Source organism: Meriones unguiculatus, chromosome 12 (genome assembly GCF_030254825.1).
Source record: "Meriones unguiculatus strain TT.TT164.6M chromosome 12, Bangor_MerUng_6.1, whole genome shotgun sequence".
Taxonomy (NCBI): Eukaryota; Metazoa; Chordata; class Mammalia; order Rodentia; family Muridae; genus Meriones; species Meriones unguiculatus.
This window is the reverse complement of record NC_083360.1, coordinates 40,828,955-40,847,732: the sequence shown is the minus strand read 5'-3', so window position 1 is coordinate 40,847,732 and position 18,778 is coordinate 40,828,955.

The window sequence follows — 18,778 nt, the reverse complement described above, 5'->3', positions numbered from 1 at the left end:
GGTAGCAGGCCACTTCAAGACATTCTGATGCTTCACAAGCTGTGGTGACCCACTGCTGCCCCTACTCCATTGCACCAGCATCCCAATGGTCCATTGCACCTTCCAAGAGCTGTGTGTAGATGCCAATTTAATATATAATAGCAAGTGGAGCCTTACCAGTAACCCTTCCAGACTCAGAGCACTTAGCCTTTCCTTCCCACCCTGGGGCTGTGGAGGCAGGAGACAAAATGGCAGTCAGCTTCTTCTTCCTGCCCTGGGACTGTGGAGGCAGGAGACAAAATGGCAGCAATTCCTCTGAAATGCCTCAGTGGGAGCTGTCCATGGTGACTCTTCCTGCCTCAATCTACAGGAACCTGACACCTTTCCTGCCTCAGAATGCCTACTGCCACCGCCATGGGAGCTGCCCTTTCTTGCTTTCCTGCTTCAGTCTACTGCCTGCATAGTGAACTCTTTGAACATTTTGGACACTTTGTATACTTTCTACACCCTCAAGGCAGAAAAGTGGCCAGACCCAGGCCTCCTCTCAGGAGCTGTGATGTTCCTGGGCTCCCATGTGTCAGGATACCCTTGGGAATCTGTACCACCTCAGAACTGGGATACCTTCCCAGCCTGGTAGCATGTGACTCAATCTGCCACCCCAGAGCTCTGGGTTTTCAGGATACCCTTCCATCTGAGTACCAGAAGGCTGGACACTGTCCCACCAGATCAGGAAGGCAGGCCAACTAACAAAAGGTAACAACAATTACTGTTGACTGTTTATTTTCTATGAACTCTAAGAGGACATGACAGGACTTCTGACTGGACGATAAAGCCTGGAATCACTGGATGCAGTGATAAAAGACATGCATAGTAATGTGAAAAAGTAAGTACATGAAATTTTCATGGTTCATACCCATTTAAAACCAACCATAAAACAGCAGGCTTTCATTGTTCTTATAGGTGAGGCAAGGATAGTTTTGCTACCATAGTTATTGAAACATGAAACTTACTTTGTATCAAGAATGGCAGATAAAAACTGCACTGAGAAATGGAATTCCCACACAGGAAGCATACACCCTAAAGGGGATTCCTAAACCCCATTCAGAAAAGAAGAAAAAGAAAAGAAAATGCATCATTTAATTCCACATTAATCCATAAATTAATATTTAATGAAATGATATTTAAAACTAATCTGAGTTTTCTTAAGCAGTCAACAAAATTGTTTTTAATTATGTGAGAGAATGAAGATTCTTGAATATCATTGTCAATAAAACAAAACGTAAATGTCATAAAGAAATTCAAGATCTAATTTAACGCATAATGCAAACGTTAATCATAAGACATAGTACTCGTGTGCCAATCAAAGTGTAAGCTGCTGTGTAGCTGAACACAAACTCATAAATGAAACCTCAGAAAAAATAAAACTTGATATGTAATAAGCATGGCACTCGTAAACTAGTAATAAAAAGAAAGCTAATTACTTGTTTAGATAATGGACTTATAAGAAATAAAATGCAGGATTTGTTTCTTAATTAATTATGTGTTGTAGACAACATTAAAGATTTAACTGTGAAAGTTAAATCAAAAGCTGAAAATGTACTATAATATCTTTCTATCTAAAATTAGGAAATTCCCTCAAAAAACATTAAGAACTCAAAAATCTATTAAGATTTTTTTAAAGTATTGAAAATGACTCTACTAAAAATTTAAAATAGTCATTCAACTACTATATATAACTAGCATATATATATATATATATATATATATATATATTCCAAACCTCAGCCATCCCAACCCATATATATATATATATATGTATATGGATGAAAGACTTGGAAAAGATAATTGAAACTTTAAAAATTGGCAGATTAATATTTATATGACATAACACATTTCAAAAACATAACTCATGAATCCAAAATAAGTAAAATTCATTAAAAACAGAAAACTGGACAAATAATAAGGTAAACTCAAAAAGTTCACTAGTTTACTTCAAGAAGACATTGCGATCCATTAGCAGTTACATGATTTTTAAGAATAATATATAACACATTCCCACAATTATTAGCTTTTTAATTGCAAGAAAAGTATGCTAGATTTAGAGTAATAGGAATATTCTTATATTTGGGACAAAAATGCAAACTTGCAGATCACTTTTGAGTGGTAACCTGGTATTAGCTATGGAAATCATGCATTCACATCACTGATTACTTATATTTCCTAGTCATGGGTATGCCTCCAGTGGAAGTCCTAAGTCCATAATGTCACATTCATGGTGCTTTTCTTGATATTCTCCAATATTTTTGTTACCCATATTAGAAATCAATGTAACTATTGAAGCCTGTTAAATTAAAAAGATAATGCAACTCAGCAGTTAAAGTGTTTGTTATACAAGCATAATAACCCAAGTTTGGCCCTCAGTATCCAAATATATATGGAGACATATATTTAATACCAGCACTATGAAGGATACAGAAAAATTTCTGGGGCTCAATGGCAAGACAGACTAGGTTCAATGACAAGTCCCAGATCCTAGGGAAAGGCACTGTCTCAAGAACACATGGAAATTTCCCAAGGTTTAATGAAAACCAAGGTTAACCTCTGTCTTCCACACCCACACACATACACATGCATAGTCACGCACACACACATATATATACACACACATATATACATATATTCATATATATGCATGAGTACCCACACACAAATGTACAAATGAAACATAACATCTATAAGAATAATGATAAGTTAATCTACCATGCAACAATCAGAATCAATAAGTCAAAACCATACAATGAAAAAAAGACAGCATCTTCAACCAATGTTGCTGGTCTAAATGGATGTCTACATGTAGAAGGAAGGAAATAGATTCATACTCAGAACCCTGCACAAAACTAAAGTCCAACTGGATCAAAGACCTCAACAAAAAACCCAATGCACTAAACCTGTTAGAAGAAAAAGTGGGGAAGAGCCTTGAACTCATTGGTACAAGAGACAGCTTCCTGAATAAAACACCATCAGCACAGGCTCTAAGAGCAACAATCAATAAATGGGAACTCCTGAAACTGAAAAATCTTCTGTAAAGCAAAGGACACTGTCCTCAAAACAAAATGACTGCCTACCAATTGGGAAAGGATCTTCACCAACCCTGTATCTGACAGAGGGCTAATATCCAGTATATGTAAAAATTCAAGAAGTTAAACAGCAACAAATCAAGTACTCCAATTAAAAAATGGGATACAGAGCTAGAGAATTCTCGTTTTTTTATATTAATATTTTTTTAGTTTTAAATAATTTTATACATTCCCAGCTGTAGCCCATTCCCTCTTTCCCTCCCAATCCTCCCCTCAGTCCCTCATCTCCTCCCTGCCCCCTTCCGAGTCCACTTAGAGGGGGTGTCCTCCTCTCCTTCCATCTGGCCCTAGCTTATCAGGTATCTTCAGGATGGTTTCAATGTCCTTATCTGTGGCCTAGCAAGGCTGCTCCTCCCTCAGGGGGGAGGGGAAGCTCATGTGTTCATGTCAGAAACAATTCCTGTCCCCCTTACTAGGGAACCCACTTGGATACTGAGCTACCATGGGCTATGTCTGAGCAGGGGTTGTAGGTTATATAAGACAAAGGGGATGCACATTGGAGAATAGGAGAATTCTCAATAGAGGAATATTGAATGGCAGAGAAAATACTTAAAGAAATGTTCAGTGTCTTTAGTCATCAGGAAAATGCACATCAAAACGACCCTGAGATTTCACCTTACACCCATCAGAATGGCTAAGATGAATAACACAAGTGACAACACATACTAGAGAGGATGTCGGGAAAAGGGAACCCTCCTCCACTGCTGGTGGGAATGTAAACTTGTACAACCACTTTGGAAATCAATCTGGCACTTTCTTAAACAATTAGGAATAGTAATTCTTCAAGATCCAGCTATACCACTCCTAGGTATATATCCAAAAGATGCTCAAGTATACAACAAGGATATCTGCTCACCCATATTTGTAGCAGCTTTATTTGTAATATCCAGAAGCTGGAAATAGCCCAGATGCCCCTCAGTTGAGGAATGCATACAGAAATTGTGCTACATCTACACAATAAAATATTACTCAAAAAAAGAAAAAAAAAAACAAGGAAATCATGAAATTTGCAGGTAAATAGTGGGAACTGGAAAAGATCATCCTGAGTGTGGTATCTCAGAAACAGAAAGGCACACAGGGTATATACTCACTCATAAGTGGATATTAGACATATAATATAGGGTAAACATACTAAAACCTGTACACCTAAAGAAGCTAATCAAGCAGGAGGACTCTGGCTAACATGCTCACTCCCCATTCAGAAAGGCAAAGAGGATGGACATTGGTGGAGGGAGAAAACAGAGAACAGGACAGCAACCTAACATAGAGGGCCTCTGAAAGGCTCTACCCTGCAGGATATTGAGGCAGATGCTGAGACTCATAGCCAAACTTTGGACAGAGAGCAGGGAATCTTATGAAAGAAGTGGGAGATAGTAAGACCTGGAGAGGACAGGAGCTCCACAAGGACAACAAGAGATCCAAAAAGTCTGGAAACATGGGTCTTTTCTGAGACTGATACTCCAACCAAGGTCCACTCATGGAGATGCTCTGGAACCCATGCACAGAGGTAGCCTATGGCAGTTCAGTATCCAAGAGGGTTCCATAGTAATGGGGACAGGGACTGTCTCTGACAGGAAATGATTGGCCTGCTCTTTGATCACCTCTTTCTGAGGGGGAGAAGCCTTACCAGGCCACAGAAGAAGACAATGCAACCACTCCTGGTAAGACCTGATAGACTAGGGTCAGATGGAAGAGGAAGAGGATCTCCCTTATCAGTGGACTGGAAGAGGGACACAGGTGGGCAAGAGGGAGAGTGGGATTGGGAGGAGAGAAGGAAGGGAGGTACAGGGGGGATACAAAGTGAATAAACTGAAATTAATAAAAATTTAAAAAATCTATGATTAGTAATTTGCATATCTTGTAGGCTATGGTTACATAGAAATTACAAAATACAGATGAACATTGCCTTCAATATTTTTGTCATACTGTGATAAAATAACCTGGTAAGAAGTAACTGGAAAGAGAAATGGTTTGTCTTGGCTTCTAGCTGGAGGGAATAATATCCACCAAGGATAATATAGCAGCACACATGTAAGGATGCTCTTCACATTGCCTTCATCATCAAGGATCACAAAGTGCAAAGGAAATTGAGAAGACTAACTTCCTTCAGGAAGGCTCCACAGATAGCATCACCTGCTGGGGACCAGGTGTTCAAACACATGATCTATACTGTACATTTAACATTCAAATTATAACAAATAATCAATGTACATAATATTTACAAAATTTAAAAACATGCTAATGAAGAAGGAGGAAAGACCACAAGGTCTCAACCCTAGACAAAGAACTGCAGACAACTAATGAATTAACCTCTCCTGGGTCCCATAATTGGTTTTTCTAATAGAAAGTGATGAGCCCAGAAATTATAGAACATAAACACCAGAAAACTAACTCAGCAGGATGATATATATATGACACTAATTTTTTTATTAACTTTTTTGTTTATTATTATTATTTACATTTTATCAACTCTGCATCCCAGCTGCATCCCACTCCCCTGTTCCCTCCCAATCCCAGCCTCCCTCCCTCAGCTTCTTCCTGCCCCTTTCCAAGTCCACGGAATAGGGAGGACCTCCTCCCCTTTTGTCTGGTCCTGTTTTATCAGGTATCTTCAGTGCTGGCTGTGAAGTCCTCTGTGGCCTAGCAGAACTGCTCCTCCCTTGGGGGGTGGGGAGTCAAAGAGCCTGCCATTGAGTTCCTGTCAGAGATAGTCCCTGTTCCCCCTACTATGGGAAACCAATTGGTTATTGAGCTACAACGAGCATTGTCCGAGTAAAGGTTCTAAGTTATATCCATACATGGTCCTTGGTTGGAGAAACAGTTCCAGAAAAAAACCCTGTGCCCAGATATTTGGTCCTTGTGGGGCTCCTATCCTTTCCCTGTCATACTAACTCCCCTTCTGCCGAAGGTTTGGTTATGAGTCATAGTATCTTTTTTGAAACTCTGCTTGGTAGGATCTTTCAGATGCCTTCTGCGGTAGAGTCCTGTCATATGTCCAATGCACATCTCATTTGTCTTTCTAAGTGAGGATTGGTCATCTTACCTCGTGTCTGAAAAGCCACTAATTTTAAAGAAAATTGGGTTGTGGGGCAGGGGTTAGAAGAAGAAGGCAAGGGTGAAGTGATGTTTTATTTTAATTGAAAATGTATTTAAAATAAAAATAGGACTGCCTTCATTCAACAAAGCATTGAACAACTATTATGTATCACATAGAAGCTAGAGCTTCTCAAGAACAAAGGGAAACATCCCAGTCCTGGCAGCACATACACTGTGGGGATCCATCATGGAGTAGCTAATGTAGATAATAAGAAAAAATAAATAACCGTGGAGAGTAATGAAGGGGCTGGGAAGAAGATACTTACAAAGTTAGCTGGCAAAATGGTGAAATGTGTAAGTTTCACATCCTGAGATGACAATTTCTCCAGAAAAAGATGGGACCAACTATAATAATGCAGCTGAATTTGAACATGAGAACCAGAGAAGTGGTATCAGGTTGTGTACCATAATATTAAAACCCATTTCAAGAGCAGATTTACAGGTGAAGGGGTCCATGCTTCAATGTAGGAGCTATGAAGACGAGTATAAAGATAGGATTCTCACAAATGTCTTCAGATGTTGAGAAAGCTTTTCTATGAGCCAAAAGAAAAAGTCAATAACTGGTAAAGAACCTGTGTGCCAGAACAAGAATTGTGGATGCAGAGGAAGAAACAATAGTTGCAGATGGACATATTCAGAGAGAGAAAGGTCTGTTATGCCAATTAGGAATACACAAGAACAGGAGTACAATATGAAGAAAGGCAACTTTGGACATAAGACATAAGCCATAGCTTTTGCATATGATACAGTGGTATTAGCAGATTTGAGTCCAGAGAATAAGAGAGCTCAAAGCCCTAATTACATACCTCCTGCAAACAAGCCACACCTATTTCAACAAGGCCACATCTCCTAATAGTACTAATCCCAGCAGACCTATGGGAAACAATTTTATTCAAACCACCACACTCATACATTCCATACAATGCTCTCTATATAAAATCTCATTCATTGTCCCCCTGAATTGCATATTTGAGGATGTCTGCCTGGGACGTGAAGGGATGTATCCTTGGTACCTTAAAACTCCAACACAGTAACTGAGATCAAAGTAAGTCTACTGCCACCTCTGGTGCTTGTGGACTTGTCCTATCTGAATATGATGAGTATGGAGTGTGGCTCCTCGCCCAGGCACCTCATGGTGTGTGATAGCAAAGGCTTCTCATGTTTTCAGTACCCTCAGGCCTGAAGGGTGGCTCCTTGGGACTCATTTGATCCAAAAACTGTCCAAAAATTGTCAAAATCAAATCATGGGAATGATTATTAGTGCAACACAAATTCCCATTTTTAAAAACTTCTCATTTTCTTAATCTCTATGCAGACTTTTTTTTGCATTTTACCCTTTCTTTGTTGCATATTTGACTTGATGAGTATGTGTTTTTGTTCTCTGTGGCTTCTGAGTAGGAAGAGAATGCTTTGTGGCTGCGTGTTTGTCTGGGTTTGCCTCAACTGCTCATATCAGCCAGAGGCTGAGCCTGAGTCAGGGCCCTAGCCTTATGTTCTAGTGTTTACAGATAGTTGTGACACAGGACTGGAATGACAAGTATCATCCCCCTTCTGTATCTTAAATGTTATATTCAAGTGTGAAAAATTTATCATTATTGTATGCTCATTGATTTATGGTGGTAAAACCTATTAAATAATTTTAGAATAGAAATTCTTTTTTAATCCTCATATCGTTCCATGTATATTTTATATTATAGGTCAATTGCCACAGCATCTGTTAGAACGTTCATTGAGATTGGAAGTACCCTTCATCCAGAGCTGCCTGCTATCAATTCAACTTTATATGTGTGTGTGTGTGTGTGTGTGTGTGTGTGTGTGTGTGTGTGTCCAATGCATTTGGAAGTTTAAAGAGATTACTAAGTGCACTGTATGGAAGCTTAAGCTTCGTCATCAAAGCCTTGTACTCTCTGCCTCCTCTGGTACAAAGAATGGAGAGGTTCTCCTGTTTTTGTACTTACCAATTCCTCACATGCTAAGAATCTCTGATGATAAGCCAAATAGCATTCAATTATCTCAGTAAACAGAACATTGGTTTGGTTTAGAAGAGACCCATTTAGATAGCTTTGAAGGGAAGAAGGGACCCATATAGAGCTTCATTCTTGGAATGTTATCTACCAGACAGTCTAACTAGATGTTATTCTGCAATGGCAAACTAAACATCATGGCTTAGGACTGGCTGAGAAGAAGAAAGCCATCAGCAGGAATGAGATAAGATATGGGAGGGGGGGTGAATTGAGTATGATTAAAAAAACATGTGTCCAAGTACAAAACTGTGAACAATTTATTTTAAAATAAATGTCTATTAAGATGAACAACTAAATCACAAATACCTTCTGAGATGACAAATCTTCAAGGTGCTCATCCCAGAGTCCTTAAAGGCCCACACACCCAATTTCAAAATGCAGGAGCAGGCTACACACATGATTCCACCCCCAGTAATTCTTATGATGGATGATAACAGATGGAACACTTGGCAATAATGGGCACAGCTGTGGCAGGGCCAGAATAAAAGAGGAGAGAAATCATTACATTCCAAGTAAGCACTTCTAATTATCTGTTTCCTTTTAATATGAGAAATGGTGCTGCATCCAGCCTTCTAAACACTGAACACAAAGCAGATTTATTTTCATTTATGACCTCAAGATGCTATCTATCCCATGCAGAGGCCCCCGATTCCCTAGTATTATCAGTGTATTTTTGTCATTACAGTGTGCCTAGTTTCTAGAACGCATGGTCACAATGTTCCTTATTAGACCATTTCTATTAAAGCTGTAGCTGTGGGTAGAACAGAAAAAGAAGGTTGAAGGAAGCAGTTATTATCCTAGATAATTTTCATTCTTTTCTGGCACCATTTTTCTAACCAGTGAAACAAAATAGGGTAGTGGAAAAAAAAAAAACCAGAAAATTACAGATTTTAACGAAAGTTCTCCCATAAGATACTGAAGGTTGTTTGTTTAACCTCCCAGAGTTGCCCTTTGAAGAATGTCAAGTTAGAACTTGACATCCTTAGAACTTTGGTTCGGGATTTAAGTGATTTCTTGCTAAGCTACCACTTGTGGGACAGATAGAAAGTACTTGCTCACACAATTCTTTTCACATATAAGAATCAATATTCTTTTTTACGATGATAGCTTTTATTATTTCTGTTTCTGTTAGAAATATATTTTAGGAAGTAAAAGTGGCTCTTTCTTCCTTGTACTTTCTTGCCCCTGTGCTGGACTTATGGCATTGTGCAGTCTATGACAATAGGCCTGACCTAGACCTCAGTGAGGGCAATGTTGGAACCAGAGAAGATGCTGCAAACTCTCTTTCCTTTCTTTTGATGTTTGGAATCCTGCTTTTAAGCTAACAGAATGATACATGCGGCTAATCAAGGAAGTTTTTCCTAATTGAAAGGATTCTCTGTAGAGTCAACGAAAGCCTGGAGAAGTGCTGGCTTTGCTCCTCACTGCTGACAGTCCTCCTCCTTGTAAACAAAAGTTCTCCAAATCTGTTTCCATAACCACAACTGAAGACCATGGAAATGAATGCACAGTGTGCATACAGATTCCAACATGATGCCTGGTTGGGGCCACTGATCAAGAATTGTCATTATTATGTTGCTTTTAGCTTGTCTTAGATTTTGTAGCCAAAGATGTCAACTGCACTAATGTTTATTATATCTGAACATGTAAAAGCACAAAGTGTATATGAAATGTACACAGCATATATATGTTATATATATAACATAGAAAACACAAATAACATACAACACACTACACAAATGCATGAATTCACTATGCATTAAACATAATTAATATGCAAGAAACAAAACATGTACACATAACACACTAAATATGAATATCTAAAATATGTGACACATGTACCACACCCTCCTGAGATATCTACAAAAACACTCACATCTCTGGTGACACACTTTATGAACTGAGCTCTCCATAGCAAGTCTCCACTGATCTGCTGGTATAATAAGTTACTCAGTCTGCTTAGGGTCTATCTATTTCAGGAGCTTTTTATGGTGAATAGAAGAATCAGATTACACTGGTTCTTAAGATAAGTTCTAGACACCCATGTCCTCCAAGTTAAAGCCACTCTTGGGCCTCTAAACCCAAATAGACCAGTGTGTACATTTTCACACATCTCACTGAGCTCCATCCCTGTACATTCATGGTGCGTAAGACTGATTAAAATGGGTATCCCTATTTTTCTCTATAATGATATGGTTGGCTCATTTTATTGATTTTTGATTACCATACTAAAGAATAGGATTCACTGTGACATTTTTATTTTCACACATGCATATAATTATACTTTGTTCTTATTTGCCCCGAACCTCCCTTCACTATTTCTGCTTGTTACTTCCTCACCTCAAATAGACCCTCCATTCTGTATTTTCATGTCATATATCCATTATCCTTCCTCCTCTCTCATATTCTTTCCTTGTAGAATTCTCTCTTTCCTTATTCTATTGAGAAACTACACTGAGTTTCCTTGTGAATACCAACTGGATATAAGGGCTTGGCTTTCCTCACAACCTCACCAGCATTTATTGTCATTTGTCTTCTTGTTGACAGCCATTCTGACTGAGGCGAAATGGATTCTCAACGTAGTTTTAATTTACATTTTCCTGCTGGCTGAGAACATCAAGTACTTGTTCGAATATTTATTGGGTATTTATGTTTATTCCCTTGAGAATTACCTGTTCAATTATTCATCACATTTATTAACTGGACACTTCTTTGGAGAGGTTGCTTAAGTTTGGAATTCTTTTAGGCTTCAGATAATAATGCGTATTTGGATACACAGGTCACATCTGTAGCTGTTGCTTCACTCTGGTGATTGCTTTTTGCTGTGAAGAGTTTTTAATTCTCTGTGATTCCATTTGTCAATTAGTGGGATTAGCTCTAGTGCTAGTGAAGTCCCCTTTTCTGCCCATGCCTTGAGGCATTTTGCCTCTGTTTCCATCTGGAAGTTCCAAAGACTTAAGGCTAACAACCTAAGATAATTTTTGTGCATAGTGGGAGATACTGATGTAATTTCATTCTTCTATGTGAGGATATCTCATTTGCCCAGCAACATTTGTGGAAATTTTATCTTTTCTCCATCTGTTTTGGATACATCTGTGAAAGATTAGGTGTCTATGGATGTTATGAATATTTCTGAAAATTCTATTTTAATAGAATTTCTATATGCTTCCATTTTTCTGCTGTTTTGATAATATGTCTCAACAATACAACTAGAAAAAAAAGTATTATGAGGCCTCCAACATTGTTCTTTTCATCTAGTATTGCTTTGGCTATTCAAATATTTTATGTTTCCATGTGGATTTTAAGATTGTTTCATTTTACTCTTTATAGAATGCCAATGAATGTTTGAGGGGATTTCTCTGAGCCTTTAAATTGCTTTCCATCTTTGCAATATCAATTACATCACTCCATGAGCATGGGAGGTCTTTGCATATTCTAATCTCTTGTTCTATTTAATTCTTCAACTTCTTAAAATTTTTGTTTTAGAAGTCTTTCATCTTCCTGGCTTGGTTTATTTCTACATATTTTTGAAACCATCATGAATGGGGATTTTTTTCTTGCTTTCCCAAATATTTTATCACTGCTCCAAATAAGAGCTCTTTGTTTGCATGTTAAAATTTTTTTTTCTACTTTGCTAAATGGGTTTTCTTTTTTTTTTGTCGTTTTTTCTAAGAATTGTGTTTGCAGTAATGAAAGATAACCTCATTTGTTCTTCTACCAGTGTTATTTATTTTATTTCTCCCTCTTATTGCTTAAGACTTCAAAAAATACTATAGTGAGTAATCTCAGAAAGGAAGGACACATTTATATCATTCTTGATTTAAAAGATGATGATGTCAGTTTTTTATCACTCAGTGTTAATATTGACTACCAGTTTGTCATGCATATCCTTTATTGTGTTGAATTATGCTCTCTCTAATTATGTTTCTTTGAGGATTTTATCATGAAAGGTTGTTGGGATTTACCAAAAGCATTTTGCTTCTAGGTTTATTTACATGATACATGACATTTATTGATTTGTGTTGTGATAAAACATCTTTGTGCAGGCAGGCTGAAGTAAAGTTGGTAATGGTTTATACTCTTCTGAAGTTTTTTCCTAAGATAGCTTGTAAGAATTTTATGGTGAAATTTTGTATCTGCAGTAATTATGGAAACGGATTTTTTTTGTCCCTCTATGCATCCAGTTTTGGTATCACAGTAATACTGGTGTCATGGAATAGACTGATGGATATCATTTCACTTCTAGTTTGTAAAGTAGCTTAGAGAACCTCAATGTCCACTCTTAAATGTTTGGTCAAATTTATAAGTCACTCTGTCCACTGCTGGTCCTGTCTATGTTGGGAAACTTTATTACTTTTTCTATATCTTGTTTTCTAAGGATCTGTGTATTGTGTGTATCTCCTTGAGGTAATGTTGGTAGGTTACAGAATCTGTTTTCAATTCATTCCCAAATAATCTTCTGCATTTAATTGTTACATGTTGGATTCAGCATATGACAGACATTTTGAAAAAAAAAAAAAACAACTTCAAGTCTCTGAAGAAAGAAATTGAAAAAGACATCAGAAGATGGAAAGATCTCCGGTGCTTATGAATCGGTAGGACTGACATAGTGAAAATGGCCATTCCGCCAAAGCAAACTACAGATTCAATGCAATCCCCATCAAAATACCAACACAATTCTTTACAGACCTTGAAAGAAAAATTCTCAACTTCATATGGAGAAACAAACAAACAAACAAAAAAAAAAAACAACCCAGAATTCCAAAATGATGCTGTACAACAACAGATCATCTGGAGGTATCTCCATCCCTGATCTCAAGCTGTACTACAGAGCAATAGTCATAAAAACCACATGGTACTGGCATAGAAGCAGAATGGTGGATCACTGGAACCAAATAGAAAACTCAGAAATAAACCCACACACTTACAACTACTGGATTTTTGACAAAGATGCCAAAACCATTCAAAGGAAAAAAGACATCTTCAACAAATGGTGCTAGTCCAAATGGATGTCTATATGCAGAAAAATGAAAACAGATCCATATTTATCACTCTGCACAAAACTGAAGTCCAAGTGAATCAAAGACTTCAATATAAAACAAGATACACTAAACCTGTTAGAAGAAAAGGTGGGGAAGAGCCTAGAACTCATTGGCACAGGAGAAAACTTCCTGAACAGAACAACAACAGCACAGGCTCTAAGAGCAACAATCAATAAATGGGACCTCATGAAACTGAAAAGCTTCTGTAAAGCTGAGGACACTGTCATCAGAACAAAACGACAACTTACAGACTGAGAAAGGATCTCCATAAACCCTATATCTGACAGAGGGCTGATATCCAGAATATATAAAGAACTAAAGAAATTAAAAGGCAAAAATTCAAGCAGTCTAATTTTAAAATGGGGTATGGAGGTCGGGTCTGATGCTCTTTGGGTGGATGACACCTAAATGAACATCAGTACAAAGTCCCAATTTATTTCTAATATCAGAGATCAGACCTCTACTCTTGCCTGATGTGTCTAAAACAAAAAGGGGGAACTGTAGAGAGCTGCGGAATGCTATGCCTTAAAGATTGACTGGTTTCTGCCTTCCACCTACCCGATGGTGAGTGCTCTCTGTCACAAACAATTCCACATTTGGCTAAGGCTGAGGATCTGGCTTGCTTCCATGTATGTGGACCTATCTGCATTGCCCACGTGGCACGCTGGGGTTGGCTACCCAGAGGCTATTTAAGCTGTGGGCTGGCTTTCCCCAGGGTCAGATGATTGTTCAAGGTTCCTGAATAAACTGCATTGAAAAAAAAATGGGGTATGGAGCTAAACAGAGAATTCTGTATAGAAGAATATAGAATGGCAGAGAAACACTTAAAGAGATGCTCAACATCCTTAGCCATCAGAGAGATGCAAATCAAAAGGCCCCTAAGATTTCACCTTGCACCCATCAAAATGGTTGAGATCAAAAACTTAAGTGTCAACACATGCTGGAGAGGTTGTGGAGAAAGGGGAACCCTCCTCCATTGCTGATGGGAACGCAAACTTGTACAACCACTTTGGAAATCAGACTGGTGTGTTTTCAGTTCTCAGACAATCAGGAATACTGCTTCCTCAAGATCCAGCTATACCACTCCTAGGCATATATCCAAAATAGGCTCAAGTACACAACAAAGACATTTGCTCAACCATGTCTGTAGCAACTTTATTTGTAATAGCCAGAACCTGGAAACTACCCAGATGTCCATCAATGGAGGAATGGATACAGAAATTGTGCTACTTTCACACAATGGAATACTACTCAGCAATGAAAATCAAGGAAATCATGAAATTTGCAGGCAAATGGTGGGATCTAGAAAAGATCATCCTGAGTGAGGTATCCTAGGAGCAGAAAGACACACACCATATATACTCACTTATAAGTGGGTGCTAGACCTAAAAGATAGGATAAACATACTAAAATCTGTAAACTTAAAGAAGATAAACAAGAAAGAGAACCCGGGGTAAGATGATCAATCCTCACCTAGAAAGACAAAGGAGATCGACATTGGAAGTAGGAGAAAACAACAGGAACTTACCACAGAGGGCATCTGAAAGACTCTATCTATCAGTGTATCAAGGCAGATGCTGAGTCTCATTGCCAAGCCTTTGGCAGAGTGCAGGAAACCATATGAAAGAAGGGGGAGTTATATGATGTAGAGGGGACAGGAGCACCACAAAGACCAAACATATCAGGGCACAGGGGTTTTCTATGAGACTGTTTCTCCAATCAAGGACCTTGCATGGATATTACCTAAAACCCCTGCTCAGATGTAGCCTATGGTAGCTCAGTACCCAAGTGGGTTCCCAAGTAAGGGGGACAAGGATTATTTCTGACATGAACTCAATGACTGGCTCATTGAGCTTCCCCTTCCCCCTGAGGAAGGAGCAGCCTTGTTAGGCCACAGAGAAGGACATTGCAGCCATTCCTGAAGATACCTGAAAAGCTAGAGTCAGATGGAAGGGGAGGAGGACCTCCCCTATCAGTGAACTTGGAAGGGGGCAGGGAGGAAATGAGAGAGAGAGGGTGGGATTGGGAGGGAAAGAGGGAGGGGCTATGGCTGGGATACAAGTGAATGACCTGTGATTAAAATAAAAATAATAAAAATATTTTAAAAAGAATAAATATTCTCTCATAGGCCAACATCTCACAAAAACACCAAAGTTTGCTTACCAGAGACTACCTGATTTGAGCCAGTAGTTTGAAACATAAACTTTAGTATTATATTGGTGTGTGGGGAGGTGCTGCAATAAATCAACAAAGCTAGATAAAAGAGACTTTGTCCTTTGAGAAATACTAAGATCAGAAGGAAGGAGAGGAGGACCTTCCCATCAGTGGACTTGGGGAGGGGCATGCGTAAAGAAGGGGGAGGGTGGGTGGGACCGAAAGGGGAGGAGGGAGGGGCTTATGGGGAAATACAAAGGAATAAAGTGCAATTAAAAAATAAAATAAAATAAAATAAAATGGATTCAAAGAAATAAAGAGAAATATAAATAAAATGTGAGAGATCCACATTACTCTAGACAAAGACAGGATAGTTGGTTGACACCGACAATGTCAGGATCCATGTATTGTTCTACAATGAAGAACTTCACAGCAAAGCAATGCAATCTCCCAGGAAGCACTGGGGCACATGGGAGGGGCTTGTAAAATGGAGAGAGTCATACAGCTGAAGGTGTGTGTGTGTGTGTCCGTGTGTGTGTGTGTCTGTGTTCAAAAGTCAGAGTCCTGGAAGAAGGCAGAATACTGACTTCATACACCAAGCCACAGGTGAGCATGAAAAGGCACATCCTGGAAATATCTCCCATTGTAGGAAGATAAAAGAACAGTGGATTGAGCTAAAAAGTTTGGCCAGTAGTTTTTTGTTTGTTTTGTTTCTGTTTCTGTTTTGTGAGCCTTGGGAATTTGATTTAATAAAAACTCTATCAGTGACTTACTACAGAACACCTTCAGGTCCTTCTCTAGTCCAACTCTTCATTCAGTTTTCATACTAGAATTAGGTAATTTCTGTAAGAAAAAGAGAACGCTAAAGGAGAAGGAAAAAATCATTTCCCTTTTCATTACTTTCTGGTCTATCCCCCCTAGCAAAGAACCTGATTTCTGTTTATAAATCATAACCTCCTAGCTTAATGTAGTGGAAGAAACACTTTTTACTCTTCTTCGGATATAATGGGTGGATGCTATAGAAACCCATCATTATCTCTATGCACCTGCTCACTTGCCTTTCTCTTGTGATATGAGATTCATCTTGCAAGGGTGCCCTGTATCTTTGCAGCCTCTAGGGAAAGTTGCAATCAAAGCCTAGCTACTTCTGTAGAAAGCACAACAGGGGTCCATCTCTTTAACCTGGCATCCAGATGGACTAGAATATTCACTGTAGGAAAAGCAGAATCAAGTCCATCAGATTGAGAGGTCTCAGGAGTGCTCAAAAGAAACCAAGAGCCTAAATACATTTGAAAACTAAAGTGCAGTGTAAATCAATACTTTTGAGCTTACAGCTCAAGGTTATTCATTCAGCCAAGACCTCTTGCACATTTCAAGTTTCTTTGCTTTAAGTTCAAAGAGTTCATGCATTTGAAATTTGGAAGAAGAAAAAAGGTCAAATTTTACATTTTCACAGAAGGTGGTATACCTTTGGAGTAATAGTTATTTAGGATTGCATGTTGGTACCATTTATTCTGAAATTTATTTTTTATTCTGCTTTGTGCTAGAACTGTTGGGAAAATTAGAATGTTTCACTGTGATCTAGAGCTCATAATGGTTATGCATATTTGTCTCTTTGGGATGCCCAAACCCAATCTTTCTTGTAATAAGTCAATTTTAAGTCATATGCTTTATTTGATTTATCATGACTTGCTCTTTCAAGGGAAAGGTGCTTTGAGAACATGGGCAGAATAAATATTCTTTTTTGGATAGGGACAAAGATTTCCCAGGCCAGAAATCAACCCTCCCCAAGAGCTTTTCTGATATCTGGAAATGTGCATTCTGGGGTAATCACACACTAGCATATTTCACCTGCTAAAATCTCAGCACAGATGAGGTTTTCAGAATAGTAGTAACTGGAAAAAGAGCTGCTCTGTAATGAGACCACAAGAGCTTTATCTTAAAGACAGAGGGCCAGGGGTTAACTGTGGTTTTGGCTGACTCTGAAAGACAATGAGCTCTGCAGGAAAGGGTTCAGTAGCTTTCTACATTAAAAAAAAAAAAAAAGAACTGATGGCTGTGCTTTGTCTCCTACACTTAGACTTAGGTTGGCAATGAATCATTAAATCAGTTTCTTTATCTGTAAAACAAGAATAAACATTGTACCTGCCTTGTAGCATTCTGAGTGATAGCTAACCTACAAATGAGTGAAAGCAGTGATTGGTAAATAGTGATTGGTGCCTGAATAGCACTATCTTTCTACTTATTAGCAGAATCTACATCTGCATCCAAGCCAGAAAGGTACTATACAGCAAGGATTTTAATGTACATATAAAGCCTAGGAAGATTCAGTAGCCAAAAATGAAAATAACAGTGGTCCAAGAGAAATAAGATGATCTAGAGCATAATTGATGAGAAAGGTAGCATGTCAAAGCTAGATTTAACTTTTACTTAAAATACTATTAAACTAGTAGTTGGAAAACCTGAGGGGTCAGCCCTGTGTTGCAAGAGTTTGATGAATAACAATGGCCTTGTTTTTGTCAGTCTGACCATATACTAAATATCTTCCTATCTCCTAGAATTGTTATAAGGGTTTAACAACTTAATAAATAATGCTCTGAAGATTTTTAACACACAATGGAAGTAATTTAATTTTTTAAGAACCTGGTAAATTTTTACAACTCTTTCCCATACAAATAAATTGCCATTTGAAAAACTGCTATGAAATAATGTCATAATTCTCCAACATTAAACAGATGAGTTCTTAATTAAATACCACATCAAAAGCCATGGATGGAATGAGTTAGCATTTCAATGTACACAGTCTAGCCCCAAAACCTAGACTCTATAACTTCTCTAATTCATCTACAAGGGAATAATTCACTGCTTCAAAGCAAAGATTATGCTGAGCTTAAAAACTGTGTTGTTGTACAGCAACCAGAACAACGGAAATTCAACTCTGAATATGAACAGCAATATCAATACAATTGCCCTGTAGGTTCCCTTTTGTACTTTGGAAGAATAACAAACAACTACCATGTAAGATGATAGAAGGTGAATAGGGTGAAATAGTGTTAACTCTTCATTATGCATTTGAGGATTCAACCAGCCAAAACATGCAGAAAAAGTTTGTGTCTGTATTAAATACGCAGCAATCTTTTCTTGTCATTATCCCTTCATCAACATCATGACAGTTATTTGAAGAATACTGCTTTGTGTTAGAAATTATAAGCATTTGAGAGATGATTAAAAGTACACAAGAGATTATATATATTATATATGAATACCATCATTATTATATAATGGGCGTGTGCATCCATGGACTTGAATATCATTAGCAAGATTGAACCTTGCTATTCCAGGTGAG